Genomic DNA, 12,477 nt, shown 5'->3' on the forward strand with positions numbered 1-12,477 from the left:
ACAGAGTCTTGCTCTGTTGCCCAGGCTAGAGCGCAATGGCATGATCTCGGCTCACTGCAACCTCCACCTCCTGGGTTCAATCTCCTGCCTCAGCCTCCTGAGTACCTGGGATTACAGGCGTCCACCACAGTGCCAGGCTAATTATTGTATTTTTAGTAGAGACGCGGTTTCACCATGTTGGCCAGGCCGGTCTTGAACTCCTGACCTTGTGATCCACCCACCTTGGCCTCCGAAAGTGCTGGGATCACAGGCGTGAGCCACCACGCCCAGCCAAAAATTAACGTTTTTATAGTTCACATAATTTTTATCTTGCCTCTGGGACATCTCGTCTACTTGATCGTGTAGTAACACCACCTCGATTTTCCTTGGGGAAGGCATGCACACCCATAGTCTTAGTCCATGTAGTTACATAAGTTACATAATAAGAAGAAATCAGGCAGGGTGCGGTGGCTCACACCTGTAATCCCAACACTTTGGGAGGCTAAGGCTGGTGGATCACCTGAGGTCAGGAGTTTGAGACCAGTCTGGCCAACACAGTGAAACCTCGTCTCTACTAAAAATATAAAAATTAGCCAGGCGTGGTAGCACGCGCCTGTAATCCCAGCTACTCGGGAGACTGAGGCAGGAGAATAGCTTGAACAGGAGGCAGAGGTTGCAGTGAGCCGAGATCGCACCACTGCACTCCAGCACTCCAGTCTGGTCAACAGAGCAAGACTCAGTCTCAAAACAATAAAAAAGAAAAGAAATCATTACCCTAGTCTTTATAAAAGTTCAATGAAACTTTCGATCTCCTAACAACTTATTCTAGAAGAAAAACATTCACCTCACAACACTACTGGCTACCCAGGTATCTTCTCCTCCCCAACCCATTCAGGTATTCTCAAACTATACACATTACTCTCTTAAAGAAAATCTTCTAAATATCACTTACATTCAATTACTTGCGTGTGTTTACCAATCCCCCATGTTTTAAAAAGATATAATCCACAAAACAAAGGCAAATACATCTGTTAGTGCAGCAATTATTTAAGTCTGGCCACTGCAAAGTTCTAGTGTCAGACATCAGTAACTCACCCAAAAAAAGGAGAAAACACTCTATAATGTTTAAATTATGCCAGTTCACTTCAAATAAACATTGGGATATCAAGAGTCATGGGGGGCAAAGAACCTGATAGACATTTTTCAAAAGAAGATACAGACGGTCCCCAACTTGCAACGGTTCCAGTTACAATTTCCTGACTTTATGGTGGGTTTATTGGAATATCAAATACCTTTTTTTTTCTTTTGAGAGATGGGGGTCTCATTCTGTCACTTAGGCTGGAGTGCAGTGGTGCCATCATAGGTCACTGCAGCCTCAAACTCCTGGGTTCAAGAAATCTTCCTGTCTCAGCCTCCTGAGTAGCTAGGACTACAGGTACGTACCACCACACCTAGCTAATTTTTAATCTTTTTAGAGATGAGGGTCTTGCTATGTTGCTCAGGCTAATTTAAATGCATTTTTGACTCACAACATTTTTGACTTATGATAGGTTATCAGAACATAATACCATCATAAATTAAGGAGCATCTGTATATAAGTGGCCAGTAAGAATCTGCAAAGACGCTGAATATTACTAATCATTAGGGAAATCACACACACACACACACACACACACACACACACACACAATGAGATACCACTTCACACCCAATAGGATGGCTATCTTTTTTTTAAATTAAAAAATAGACCAGGTACAGTGGCTCATACCTGTAATCCCAGTAATTTGGGAGGCCGAGGCAGGAGGATCACTTGAGCCCTGGAGTTCAAGACCAGCCTCAGTAACATAACGAGGCCCCGTCTCTACAAAAAAAAAAATTTAAAAATAGCCAGGGATTGGTGGCACATGCCTGTAGTCCCAGCTACGCAGTAGGCTGAAGTCAAAGAATCGCTCAAGCCTGGAAGTTGAGGCTGCAGTGGGCTGTGACTGTGCCACTGCACTCCAACCTGAGCAACAGAGTGAGACCCTGTCTCAAATAAATAAATATAACTAAATAAATAACAAATGTTTGTGAGGATGTGGAGAAACTAAAACTCTTGTGCACTGCTGGGGGAAATGTAAAGTGGTACAGCCACTGGGGAAAATGGTATGGTAGTTCCTCAAGGAAACTGAAAATACAATTACCAATTATCCAGCAATTCCACTTCTGGGTATACACCCACAAGAATTGAAAGCAGGAAGTCAAACAGATATTTGTATATCCATGTTCACAGCAGCATTAATCACAATAGCCAAAAAGTGGAAGCAAACTAAACATCCATCAATGGATGAATAAACAAAATGTGATACATACATAAAATATTATTCAGCCTTAAAAAGGAAGGAAATTCTGACACTTAGTACAATGCGAATGAACTCTGAAGACTACTTATGCTTAGGGAAATCGCCAGTCACAAAAGGGCAAACATTGTATGATTTCATGTATACAAGGTACCTAGAAGGTACCTAGAGTAGTCAAATTCATAAAGACAGAAAGCAGAATGGTGGTTACCAAGGGATGGAGAAAGACAGCAACAGGAAGTTACTGCTTAATGGTATGGAGTTTCAGTTTAGAAAGATGAAAAAGTTCTGGAGATGAAGGGTGGTGATGGCTGGACAACAAAGTTAATTTATTTGATGCCACAGAACTGTGCACTCAAAAATGGTTAAAACAGTAAATTTCATGTTATATATATTTCACTAAAGACACTGCAGTATACAATTTAAATCACCTTATACCCATCTACTCAAAAGCCACAAGTAATTAAAATCCCCATGAAGCTCTCACCAATTCTCTTTAAAAGTAAATATAGGGCCGGGCACGGTGGCTCACGCCTGTAATCCCAGCACTTTGGGAGGCTGAGGTGGGCAGATCACAAGGTCAGGAGATGGAGACCATCTGGCTCGCACGGTGAAACCGTCTCTACTAAAAATGCAAAAAAATTAGCTGGGCATGGTGGTGGGTACCTGTAGTCCCAGCTACTCAGGAGGCTGAGGCAGGAGAATGGTGTGAACCAGGGAGGCGGAGCTTGCAGTGAGGCAAGATTGCACCACTGTACCTCCAGCCTGGGCAACACAGCGAGACTCCATCTCAAAAACAAAACAAAACAAAACAAAAAACAAAAAACAAGTAAATATTGGCCGGGCGCGGTGGCTCATGCCAGTCATCCCAGCACTTTGGGAGGCTGAGGTGGGCGGATCACGAGGTAGGAGTTCAAGAACAGCCTGACCAACATGGTGAAACCCCATCTCTACTAAAAATACAAAAATTAGCTGGCCAGGGTGGCATGCACCTGTAATCCCAGCTACTCAAGGCAGGAGAATCGCTTGAACCTGGGAGGTGGAGGTTGCAGTGAGCCAAGATCGCACAATTGCACTCCAGCCTGGGTGACAGAGCGAGACTCTGTCTCAAAAAAAAAAAAAATAAAAATAAATAAATAAATAAATAAATATTAAAAAGCAAACAAACATTCAAACTCTTAGAAAACTGAAAATTAGCTGGGCACAGTGGCTCACGCCTGTAATCCCAGCACTCTGGGAGGCAGAGGTGGGCGGATCACGAGGTCAGCAGTTCCAGACCAGCCTGACCAACATGGTGAAACCTCACTCTACTAAAAATACAGAAATTAGCCAGGCGTGGTGGTGGATGCCTGTAATCCCAGCTACTCGGGAGGCTGAGGCAGGAGAACTGCTTGAACCCAGGAGGCAGAGGTTGCAGTGAGCCAAGACTGCACCACTGCACTCCAGCCTAGGCGACAGAGTGAGACTCCGTCTCAAAAAAAAAAAAAAAAAAAAAAGAAAACTGAAAAGTAGCACTTATGCAGCATACAAATGACGAACTATTACCAATCCCTCAGTACATTTTGTCATCTACTAGAAAAAAAAAAAAAAACACTCCATGATTTGTAAGTTTTATTCAAATTGATTTTAACAAGAATAAAAATCAATAATGTAAACTAAAGCCCAAATTAGGTATCACTACACATCAACTACAATAAAGTTGGTTTTTTTGTTGTTGTTTTTTTTAAAAGACAATACCAGTGCTGGCAAGTATTCCAGAAACTAGAGCATTTACATAGTGTTAGTGAGAGTGCTAAATAGCACAGCCAGTTTAGTAGTTTCTTACAAACCTAAGTTCCTGTATACCACATTCTCGACCATGGAACAAGCCTCAATAAACTGAAAAGAACAGAAATTATGCAAAGTATGTTCTCCAATCACAATAAAATTAAATTAGAAACTCTTAAAAAGTATCTTAAAAACCCCAAAATTGTTTTTGGAATCTAAGCAACACACTCCTAAATGAGTCAGGAGTCAAAGGCAACATCAGGCTGGACAAGGTGGCTCACGCGTGTAATCCCAGCTCTTTGGGAGTCGGAGGTGGGAGGATCACTTGAGGCCAAGAGTTCAAGACCAGCCTGGTGAGTTTTGAACTCCTGGTGAGACCCTGTCTCTACAAAAACTAAAAAAACTAGCCAGATATGGTGATATGCACCTGTAGTCCCAGCTACTAAGGGAGGCTGAGGTAAGAGGATTACAGGAGCCCAGGAAGTCAAGGCTGCAGTTTGTGACGCTGCACTCCAGCCTTGGTGAGAGTGAAACAATGTCTCAAAAAAGAAAAAAGAAACCAAACAGAAAATGTGTACTGAATGAAAATGAAAACATGTAATTGCAAAATTTGTGGGATACAGCTGAAGTAGTGCTCAGACAAAATTTACAGCACTAAATGCCAGAAAAAACACAAAAAGTCTCACATCAATGACATAAGCTTCCACTCTAAGAAGATAAAGAAGAGCAAATTAAATCCAAAGTTTGTAGAGGTCGGGCGCGGTAGCTCATGCCTGTAATCCCAGCACTTTGGGAGGCAGAGTCGGGCAGATCATGAGGTCAGGAGTTTGATACCAGCCTGACCAACATGGTGAAACCCTGTCTCTACTAAAAATACAAAAATAAGCTGGGCATGGTGGTGCATGCCTGTAATCCCAGCTACTGGGGAGGCTGAGGCAGAATGGCTTGAACCCCGGGGGCAGAAGTTGCAGTGAGCCGAGATTGTGCCACTGCATTCCAGCCTGGGTGACAGAGCAAGGCTCCATCTCAACAAAAAAAAAAAAGAAAGTTTGTAGAAGAAAAGATACGAAAAAGATGAGAGCAGAAAGCAATAAAAAGAAAACAGAAAAATGTCAGAGAAAAATCAATGAAACCAGAGGCTGGTTCTTTAAGAGCAGTAAAACTGTCCAGGTGCAATGGCTCACACCTATAATCCCAGCACTTTGGGAAGCCAAGGCAGGCGGATCATCTGAGCTTAGAAGTTCAAGGCCACCCTGGGCAACGTGGTGAAACCCCGTATCTACCAAAAATACAAAAAATTAGCCGGGTGTGGTTGGCATGTGCCTGTGGTCCCAGCTACTCAGGAGGCTGAGGCTTGTGTCCAGGAGGCAAAGGCTGCAGTGAGCTGAGATCATGCCACTGCACTCCAGCCTGGGAGACAGAGCAAGACCCTGTCTAAAAAAAAAAAAAAAAAAAAAAAAAAAGCACAGATCAGTAACACTGACAATCCTCTAGCCAAACTAATGAGAACAAAGAGAAAAGAAACAAATTATCAAAAAGGTAACCAGAGACATAACTACAGATCCTGAAGACATCAAAAGGAAAACAGAAAATATTACGAACAACTTTATGCCAACAAACTCAACAATCCACATGAAGTAGACAAATTTCTTTTTTTTTTTTTTTTTAAGAGACAGGGTCTTGCTCTGTTGCCCAGGCTGGAGTGCAGCAGCATAATCATAGCTCACCGCAGCCTCTAATTCCTGGGCTCAAGCAATCCTCCTAGCCTCAGCCTCCTGAATAGCTGGGACTACAGGTGCATGCTACCATGCCCTTCTAACAAATTTCTTGAAAGATACAAATAACCAAAGCTTGCTAAAGAATAAACAGATAACCTGAATACTCCTATATCTATTAAATAAACAGAATTTGTCTTTAAAAGCTTCCCACAAAGAAAACTGGCCCAGGCGGCTTCACTGGTGAATTTTACCAAAAACGTAAAGAAGTTACTACCAATTCTACATAAATCTCTCAAAAAAAAATTGAAGCAGAGAGAAAACATCCCAACTCCATTCCACCAAAACCAAAGACATTATAAAAAAGAAAAAATCATAGGTTAGGCAAGGTAGCTCACACCTGTAATTCCAGTGTTTTAGGAAGTCGAGACAAGAGGATCACTTGAGGTCAGGAGTTCAAAACCAACCCGGACAACATAGCAACATAGCATGAACCCGTCTCTACAAAAAAATTTACAAAATTAGCTGGGCATGGTGCCGCACACCTGTAGTCACAGCTACTTGGGAGGCTAAAGTGGGAAGCCTGTTTGAGCCTGGGAGTTCGAGACTGCAGTGAACTGTGAACACGCCACTATACTGCAGCCTGGGGTGACAGAGCAAGACCCTGTCTAACAGGAAAAAAAAACAAAACAGGCAAAATATTTAAACAGACTTATCCAAAGATCTATAGATGGTAAATAGGCTAAAATATGCCCAACATCTTTGGCCATCAGGAAAATGCAAATTAAAACCAAAAAGAAAGAAATGTCACCACACATCTCACAGAATGGCTAAGTCAGGTCACACCAGTGTTTTTGAGAATGCAGAGCCACTGGAACTCACACACAAAGCTGGTGAGGATGTAAAACTGAACCAGCATTTGAAATAAGTTTGGCAGATGCTTAAAATGTTAAATATGCATCTACCACATGATTCAGGGATTTTACTCTTAGGTATTTACCAACAATAATTAAAGCATATGTCCACACAAAGACAGTAGTTTCATCTGTAACAAAGAGAAACTCGCAAGTCAATCAACAATTGAATAAACTAATTGTGGTATATCCACACAATGGAATATCACTCAGCAATAAAAAGGAACAAACTGTGATACATGCAGCAAACTGGGTGAATCTCAAAATAATTTTCTGGAGTGAAGAAAAATTCAGACCAGAATCTATAGTACATGAGTCCATCTGCATAAAATTCTAGAAAATTGATTTCCTAAAATCAAACTAATTGATAGTGACAGAAAGCAGAGCAATAGTTGCCAAGGGACATGAGGAATGAATCACATAGGAGCTCAAGGAAATTTCTGATGAGTGAAAGAGATGTTCATTATCTTGAAAATGGTAGTATATACATATGTCAAAACTCATCAAATTGTGCACTTAAAAAATATGTGCGGCTTGTTATACAGCAATTATACCGCAAAACTGTATTTTTTTAAAAAAACTGTTAAAATCCTAATGATGCAAATTAAAACAACCAGATATCACTACCCACCTACCAGATAGCTTTCAAAAACACAGAATGTTTTGTATGGTAAAGATACCAGCAACTGGAATTCTCTTCATTGCTGGTGGAAATGCAAAATGGTACAACCACTTTGGAAAATAATTTGGTAATTTCTAATAAAGTTAAACATATGCTTACCATATGATCCAGCAATCCGTCTTCTAGGTATTTACCCAAGAGAAATGAAAACGTAAGTCCACACAAAGGCCTTACATGAACATTCATAATGGCCAGAAATTGAAAACTCAAAGGCCTATGAACTTGTGAATACAAATTGTGGTACAATCCATCTCTAAAATAGGAAACAGTACAAACCTCAAAAGATCCTTGTAAGAACGGAAAGAGAAAACGTGAAAAAAAGCACTTAGATATAAAGCATGATAGATGGTATCACATTAATCACTGCTAATTCAAGGAAGCAAAAGCTGTGATAATAGAGAAATACAAAACATATAGTATATAGCCTTCTGTGTCTGACATGTTTCACTTAGATTAATGCTTTTGAGATTCATTCATGTTGTCTCCATAGATCATTCTTTTTTATTGTTGAATGTTAGTGTATTTTATGTATGTATATTACACTTTAATAAAACTGAAATTTAAAAATATATATTACGTAGCAAAATATAGGAAATTTTCAGCCAACTTTAAAAGATGTCACTCTAACCTCATAACATATTCTGAATTCTGCTGTGGTGAAGGAAAAGAGCACAGAACTTGGAGTCAGAGGTCTAAATTTTAAATCTAGGCTTTGCCATTTATCAGCTCTCAGGACCCTAGGCACCTTAACTTGCCTGTAAAACAAAGCAAACAATACAAACCTCAAAAGATGTTTGTGAGAAGAAAGAAAAAAAACTTTGTAACTTTCAGACATCACAGAGTATCTATATTAATCAGTGCTTACTCAAGGAAGCAAAAGTTGTGAGAGTAGAAAAATAGTCACAAATGCACTGATAATTTATAAAACATCCTGTCTCTGTCTCTCGCTGTGTGACTCTGAACAAGTCATTTAACCTCTCTGGGCTTCAGTTTTTTCCATCTGCAAAGTGGAGCTTATTAATAGTACATACTGCATATTGGCAAAATTAAGTAAATGTGTGCAAGGCACTTGAAATAGTGCATGGCGCATGGCAAGTGCTTTAAAAGTTTTAGGTCTTATTACAAAAAAACTATTATTATCATCCTACCAGACCCAATACTGGCCACCATCCTGCCCAACCAAGCTGTAGCAGCACAAGTGATTAATGATCTAGATCACTGGATTCTCAAACTTTTAGTGAGCAATGGAATAATCTGAAGAACTTTTTTAAAAATAAACTTCTTATTTTAAAAGAGTTTTAGATTTACATAATTACTGCAAAGATAGTCCAGACAGTTCCCATGTACTCTGGACCCAGTTATCCCTATTAACAACTTATGTTAGTGTGGTATATTTGTCATATTCAATCAACCAACACTGACACACAACAATTTCCACACTTTATTCAGATTTCCTTAGTATTCTCCTAATGTCCTTTTCCTGTTCCAGGGTCCCATCCAGAATACCACATATACATTTTGTAGCCATATCCCAGAGAGTTTTCAAACCACAGATTACAGGCCCTAGCCCTAGATATTCTAACTACAACCGGTATGAAGTGGGGCCCTAAAATTTACATTCTCAAGGATTGCTGATGGGGCCAATCTGAAAATACACAGAGTAACATTGGTCTACACTTTTAGACTCCAAAACTGTTGTTCGATACAGTAGTCACTAGTCAAATGTGCCTAATGCAAACTGAGAAATGCTCTAAGTGTAAAACACACTTGATATTTCAAAAAATCTGGTCCAACGTAAAGAACATAAAATATCTCATTAATAATTTTCATATTACATGTTAAAATGATATTGTGAATATACTGAGTAAAACATATTCATTTATTTCACTTTTTTTCCACGTGCTTACTTTTTATAATGTGAATACTAGAAACTTTAAGCACAAGTAATTTATATAGGCATTACATTTCTATTGGACAGCAGTGGTCTGTGGTCTGGCAGAACAGCATCCACATGACCAAGTGGATATTAGAAGTGCAGGTGATTCCTATGCACGTTAAAATTTGAGAAGCACTAGATTATCAACAGGGGAAGGAGGCTTAGAGAATACACCATTTGGCAGTTCAGTTCAATTAAAAAGCTAATCAATTACAAAATGAAACTGCAGAATATTCATTAAGTCCATGAAGTCAATGAAAGTAATAGGGAAATGGCTGAATCACAGCAAAGCCATATACCAATGAGCCGGGGCCAGTTAACTGAAGAAAAAAAAAAAAACCACAAGGATAGTGGCCCAATAGGTTCCTCAAAAGAGGTAATCTGAAAAGCCCGATTTGAGGTACAGTGATGCTATGTCGTACTACGACACCTTTCACATCTGATTCATACTACAAAATAGTGCATATTTGCAATTCTAGCCAAAATTGTTAAATACAGGACAAAAGTTTAATTTCACTTTTCTCTCCCATGACTTATTGTAAAACTGTGATGCCCATTTTCTCAGGTAAGTAAAATATTAGTACTACTGTTTAATGGTTAAACAGATCACCACTATTCAGTTTTTACTCCATTTAAAAATTTTAATTACCCTTATTATTTTCAGTAATGTCACTTACATAGAGTACTTAAAAATTTGTAAAGCTCACTTTCTATCAGCCTACTAAAAAACCACTGAGTAGATTCTAATTAAAGAAAAGTCAAATGATTAACTACAAGTAACATGCTGTTTTTCTACAGCACTTAATCTATTTTCATTTGCACCTCGAAACAACTGGTATTAGCAAATATAAAACCGAAAGAGATGCTATGTATTGATAATTATATATCAACAACTAATATATATATAACTAACTATACAGACGGCATTATCTTAACAATCAATGAGTCATCAATCTTCTCCAGCTTGATGAAGTACGAACAGAAATCTATCAACAAATACTGGCGCATAACTATACATACACACATTATATTACACTTTTGGGGGTTCTTTTTCCCCCACAGAGAAACACTTTTCTAGAAGAGTGGAGCCGCATGCAATCAGGGGTCGCACATATGTGCCCAGACGGTCTGGCTCGTCAGGTGGCATGGGTCGGGGTCACGCTTTCACTGCCTGTTTTGGGCTCTCAAAACCCAGCTCTGAAACGTTTCCAAGGCAATTTTAAAACAAAGAAAAAAAAACACTGTGCCAGGAGCCAAACTGCCTATTCAGACCAGAGGAGGTAGAGGAAGATGACCGATTCTGTAAAACACCCTCCTATAGATAAGGTAAAGAAAAGGCGATATGGGCAAATACACACACATCTAGGCCACCGTTCCCGACTTCTAAGTACGAAAGAGGCGTGGCTAGGGGTTATTTTTAACACTTCCATTGAAACACCTGGAGTCTCCCAAGGTCTAACCTCTAGAAGTCGGGTGGCAGAACCTGAACCAGAACCCGAGTGAGCCTTCCTTCCTCCACGACCTCTCTTTAGGAACGCATGCCTAAATAGTCGATAAAATCTACTTCTCTATGTCATGATTAACCCAAAAGCCAGCCACAACCAATCGTGTTATTAGAGTGCTAAAAGCCTCTATCCACAACAAACACTCCAATTGGGATGACATCAGAACTTTCGATACAGGTGTACTTTCAACGTCGTGCTTTACCCTTTGAAAACACATTTACAAAACTGCAGCTGCAGTCAAAAGGAAAACATCACACGCCTCGAAAGCTGAAGGGCGTGCCTTTTTCTCTAACGAAGACCGTGTGGCCATTTCTTCTCAAAGGGTCTGCAGTCACTTAAGGTAGCAACACGTAAAGGACAGCCATTCTGAGAAGACAATCAGCTCCCCTGAGATGGGAGGCGGGCTGCACGCTGGTAAAGAGGATTTTTCAATTCAAGGACTTTGAGGAGATTCCGCCCAGAGAAGCTGAAGGGGAGCGAATGCACGTCCATCCAGCAGGGGCAGGGCATCGGGAAAGACCGCAAAGAAGAAAGTGTCCGGTTTAACGTCAATAGTCCTGGAGGGACGCCCCAGGTGGGCTCCCCGGGTGGGTGGAGGCCTGCGAGCCCCACCGCGGCTAGGGAGTGGGCCCACGGCGCGGGAGGGGCCGGGCCGGCCTTTTGCGCGCACACACGCGCACACACACACACACACACACACACACACCCGCCTTTTGCAGACACACGCGCGCGCACACACCCGCCTTTTGCACATAGACACGCACACACCCGCCTTGTGCACACACGCGCGCACTCTCCCGCACTCACACACACACCCGCGCACCCTCACACTCTCCTCCCTGGGGGCGGGGCGGGCGGGCGCTGCCCTCACACAGGAAGTCAGGAAACCCAGGGGGCAGAGGAGCCACAACTTCGGGCCATTTAAACCGTCTCGCCCACGTCAGCCAATAGGCTGCGCCGGCCCCGTACCCCCCCGGCGCCTACCCCCGCGCCCAGAGCCCCTCGCTGCGCGCCCGACCTCCCTTCGCGCGCACCTCGGCGGCGCCGCCGCCGCCGCGCCTCCCGCACACGCCTCCCCCCGACTCCACCGCCCTCGGCGGGCAAAGCCCGGCCCCGGCGCGCCTTTGTGCAGCGCCTCGCCAACCTGCCCTCCGTCCGCCAGGACCCGCGCCCTGCACCTCACCGGGAGCCCGGCGGCCTCGCAGCGGGCGGTTCCCTCCTTAGTCCGCCCCGCGGCTGCGGGTCGGCGACGCGAGCCCGAAGAGCGTTCACACGGCGACGGCCGCGGCCGGCCCGTCCCCGCAGGCTGGCCTCTGAGGGAGGGTAAGTTACAGGGCACGTCGGAGCGCGCCGGCGCGGGGGCGGGGCTCACGTGACGCGCGGGGGCGGGGCGGACGGCTCACGTGACGGCCCGGGCGCGCGGGGCGGGCGCGGGTCCCCGGGACGGTCTGGGGTGGCGCGGGGTGCGGCGCCCGGCGGGGAGCCGGATAGGGGGCAGCCAGGGTACGGTGTGGGAACTCGGGCCGGCGCGGGAGCCTGCGGTCAAGGGGGCTCAGCACTTTGTAAACAAGGAGTGGGAAGCGTTAAAAAAACGCTCGTAGGGAAAACCAGGGAAGGGCGGACGTGGCGCCAGGGTGGCA

General features: G+C 43.0%; 1 protein-coding gene across 6 annotated transcripts in view; it reads right to left on the reverse strand.

The window, feature by feature from the left end:
* ARHGAP12 (Rho GTPase activating protein 12) overlaps window positions 1–12,159 on the reverse strand; it is a 128,288-nt gene extending 116,129 nt beyond the window's left edge. For all 6 annotated transcript variants that reach the window (XM_054437151.2, XM_054437150.2, XM_054437149.2 and 3 more), the window contains exon 1: window positions 12,021–12,159. The gene's annotated coding sequence lies outside the window, so the exon portion shown is untranslated. The remainder of the gene's footprint in view (window positions 1–12,020) is intronic.
* Between the last annotated feature and the right edge of the window lie 318 nt (window positions 12,160–12,477).

The sequence above is a fragment of the Pongo pygmaeus genome, chromosome 8 (genome assembly GCF_028885625.2).
Source record: "Pongo pygmaeus isolate AG05252 chromosome 8, NHGRI_mPonPyg2-v2.0_pri, whole genome shotgun sequence".
Classification (NCBI taxonomy): Eukaryota; Metazoa; Chordata; class Mammalia; order Primates; family Hominidae; genus Pongo; species Pongo pygmaeus.